This window comes from Habropoda laboriosa, unplaced genomic scaffold, assembly GCF_001263275.1.
Source record: "Habropoda laboriosa isolate 0110345459 unplaced genomic scaffold, ASM126327v1 scaffold88, whole genome shotgun sequence".
NCBI classification, from domain to species: Eukaryota; Metazoa; Arthropoda; class Insecta; order Hymenoptera; family Apidae; genus Habropoda; species Habropoda laboriosa.
This window is the reverse complement of record NW_017100219.1, coordinates 505,847-509,988: the sequence shown is the minus strand read 5'-3', so window position 1 is coordinate 509,988 and position 4,142 is coordinate 505,847. Positions and strand designations below refer to the sequence as shown.

Below are 4,142 nucleotides of genomic sequence, written 5' to 3'. Positions count from 1 at the left end.
CGATTTTCGTCCGTTCTGCGCATAGACAGAGAGCGTAGCAGAGGGTAAGACGGAGAAAAACGTAGGCGGTTTGGACGTTCTACCCCTGCCTTAGGCACGTCCCATGCGCGAAACGAGGTTATTCTTATTCTGAACGAAGAGCGGCTAAATAAAGAAAGTTTATTTAAAGGTTAAGAAAGACATTAGCTTATTAACAATCCACTGTCCCAATCCAACATATAAACGACAAAAAAATTGCTACCTTCGCAATATTCCGTTTCGTTCAATTTTTTCCTCGGCCGTTCCCAATTCCCCTACCATCGTCTAGTGAATTTTTCCAATTTCTCCGAAGAATCCGGGGTTCCCCTGTCGACGATCCCGAGGGAATGTCGAGAAAATGGCGTCGAACGTGTACTTGACACTCTCGACGAGTGTGCTTTTCACGCACCAGCAACAGCGACGTCGCTGAAGCGTGAAAAATAACGTCACGCGCGAATCGTTTGACGAGGACTGTCCGTAGGTAGCAAGAACAGCTGTTTCCACGTTCCTACAGTGGAGAACGCCGATCCTTGCCGCGACTTTACGTAAGTCTTTAAGGCTTGCCTAATTTCACGTTGGGATCGACCGGTTAATCCTGAGACACGCTTTGGTTACGTCGTAAGAGCCGCGAGAGTTCCTGCTGCAACCACTTTTAACGCGAAACACGTTCGATTCTAGGAGCTAGAGGCTCTGGCCTGTAAAAATTCATCCTGCTCGATTCTCGCGAAATTAGAGTGGACCCAAACGACGGTTCGCGATTACATTAGCATAAAGTGGAATTCCGTGTCGTGGACCGTCACGAGCTGCAACGAATCGGCCGTCATTTTCTAACCAAATGGAACGTAACAGTGGAATGTTCTCAAAGAGACTAGGATTAATCCTGATGTCTTCTAGAAGAATGAAGACTTTTTAACAAAAATTTAACTTAACTCTGGATCTTCCGTTCCATATTTCCGCCTTTTTTTTCTACGACTTAAACTGTGCAACTATCGCGATATTTGTTGAAACAAACATTTTTCCTTCGCAACGTGGTGCATCTTAATGTATTTTTCACGGGAGACGTGAAATCGCGTCTGTTGTTTCGTTTCGAATGAGGTGTTACAAATTATTTTTTTAAAATTACACACGTCAAACGTGTCAATTTATCATTTTTCAGTTTCGATCTATTTCGTAGTATCTACACCGTCGGCAATGTGTTAACACGTTGACTGCCACGCCAGATTGATGTTTTCCTCAGGGGGCCAGAAGAAAATTTTCGTTATTCTAAGCATAGTATTGTGCTTTATTATTATTTTTTAAATTCAAAATAACGTCTGGTTAGGTATGATGTTCGAAATTTGTAGTTGACGGTGTTCTAAACATTTGAGGGCGATGACCATTGTGTCCCCATCGAGGAAGTAATCTTCGGTCACAGGTGACCAACGTGGCAGTCGAACGTGTTAAATATCACACCTTTTTCTCGATAACGACAATTTCTGTAGTCTTATAAATATTACAAGACATATACGTGGAAAATAAAACTATCGACACGTTGGTTGCCACGTTGGTCACCTGTGATTGTTTCCTCGATGAGGCCACGATGGTCATCGGTGACCTCAAATGCTTAGAATAATTCAAATAACATGAATATCGTCGTTAGACGTTATTTTGAATTTAAAAAATAATAATAAAGCATAATAATAAAGCATAATACTATGCTTAGAATAACGAAAATTTTCTTGTGGCCCCCTGAGCAAAGCATGATTAATCTCGACAATATGGGTGGCATACGATCCAAGCAGCGTAAACAGAAATTCACCGAAAATCGGGCCGCTACGAAACGTGCTAAGGCCTCTATGTACAAACTAAACGAAAAGTGCACGACAGAGTGGCAGAGAGAGAGAGAGAGAGAGAGAGAGAGAGAGAGACAGAGAGAGAGAGAGAGAGGGAGAGGCAGAGGGAGAGAGAGACAGACAGAGAGGAAGAGGCAGACAGAGAGAGAGAGAGAGAGGCAGAGAGAGAGAGGCAGACACAGAGAGAGGCAGAGAGAGAGAGAGAGAGGCAGACAGAGAGAGAGAGGCAGAGAGAGAGAGATAGACAGAGAGAGGGAGACAGAGAGAGGGGCAGAGAGAGAGGCAGACACAGATAGAGGCAGACAGAGAGAGAGGCAGACAGAGAGAGAGAGAGAGACAGAGAGAGAGGCAGACAGAGAGAGGGAGAGGCAGAGAGAGAGAGGCAGACACAGAGAGAGGCAGACACAGAGAGAGGCAGACAGGAGAGAGAGGCAGACAGAGAGAGAGGCAGACAGAGAGAAAGACAGACAGAGAGAGAGAGAGAGAGAGAGAGAGAGCCAGAGAGATACAAAGAGCGAGAGAGAGTAGTAGCTGTTTTCGCGAGCAAGCGAGCGAGTCTCGAGGAGAGACCAGCCGTCTCGAAAACGCAGTTTAAGTTAATCGCTAATCAGCCAGCCGATTGAGATATTAACTTACGAGCTAATCTAGCCAGGAACGCTCGTAATCTACCGGAGGCTAATGAAAATAAAGAGGTCGTTGGACCCTCTCGGAAACGCACGGTCCCGAGAGAGAGTAACGGCAACGAAGTCACGTTCCTCCGACGACAATGAGTAAAGGGCACTCGGCTGGATTACCCTTTAATAACTCGTCGCAACCGCGCGTCCATTATTCTCGTTCTCGCTGAACGGAAACTACGGCAATCTCCCGTGTACTGCAAACTTTCACCTTGATACCAGCCAACTCTTGCACAAACTTTTCGCATGTTCTCGAAACTCGCCTAAGAGAGAGAGAGAGAGAGAGAGAGAGAGAGAGAGGAGGTTTGCAGCACGCGATCGATCATCATAGTATAATAGAGCGTCTAATTTGCAAGAGCTTCGTATTACAAATATAATTATCTCTGGTACACGCACATGTCGTGTACAAGCGATTTCATTGATCGTTTATAGAGAGATAGGGGGCGTGCATATGTTGCAACGAAAATTGGAATGAAAAATCATGGAATCGATAAGATAGGCGAATGTAGGAGAGGGGCCGGTACTCTACGTACGCTTTACATAAATCCGTTTTTCATAGCACGGCTCGTTTCACCGCACGACGCCTGTAATCCACGTCTGAGACCTTGAAAATACCATCCTCCGGGGAAACGTCGTTTACCAATGCCGCGTCTAGACCGTAGCCGTGGGCACGCGATTTTATACTTTAATCTTTCCGTGTAATACACTCCTCGAAATACATCGATCTATCGGATACGTTTCGGTCGTAGGAAGATACGACGAAAACTGTTCACACTTCCCGTTGACGAATGTCGGAGATGGAAGCGATTTAACGAGGGAATGTAGATATCTATTTACTAGTTCTGAAAGAAATATTCGCCGCGTATTTTTTCACGAAGGCAGTCGTTTACAGTGGAGGGGTGAAAATCGTCGTCGAAGTTGGAGGTAGCACATGTGTTTAGTCTAATATTTCGAAAATTATCGAAGATAGAGGAATATCGTAAATTGACAAAATTTATATTTAAAAGAAATGAAAAATAAATAGTTTTCTATTTCAAATTTTGTCGTTGAAAAATAGAAGATTCGGTCGTTCACCGGTGAAGGGGTGAAGTCTAATATTTCAAAAATTATTACAGACAGAAATATCAAATTTTATATTTAGAGAAAAAGAAAAAGTAAATAGTTTTGCATCTCTCAAATTTTGTCCATCTCTCTAATTCCCTCAACGGTTGAGATAGCAAGTACAGTCTAACGTCGCGAAAGTTGCTACACTGGAATATTGTACCTAAACCGACGAATTTCGTATTTTCCCAAAAATATATAAAAAAGAAAATACAAGATTCGTCAATTTACACAATTCCTCTTTTGTATCTCTCAAATTTTGTCGTTGAAAAACACAAGATTTGTCAAATTACATCGTTTCGCAAATACATTTAATCCAATTGTTGGATTATTAGGAGAAATGAGTGTATGTCTGTGTAATAGTAACGGCAAAAATGATCAACATACTGAGACAGCTTAATATAAACATATACGCTACCGGCCAAATGTTTGGAATCACTGTGCATTGCAAGTTGCACAAAAATTCGCCAAAAAGTTTAGCATTTATAATAATTTTCCAACGAATTTTTTATCATTC

General features: G+C 42.7%; 1 protein-coding gene across 3 annotated transcripts in view; it reads right to left on the bottom strand.

Moving 5' to 3' along the window:
- The window catches only part of LOC108571003, a 60,004-nt gene that overhangs the window by 55,063 nt on the left and 799 nt on the right, over positions 1–4,142 (bottom strand). The gene's annotated exons all lie outside the window — the stretch shown is intronic.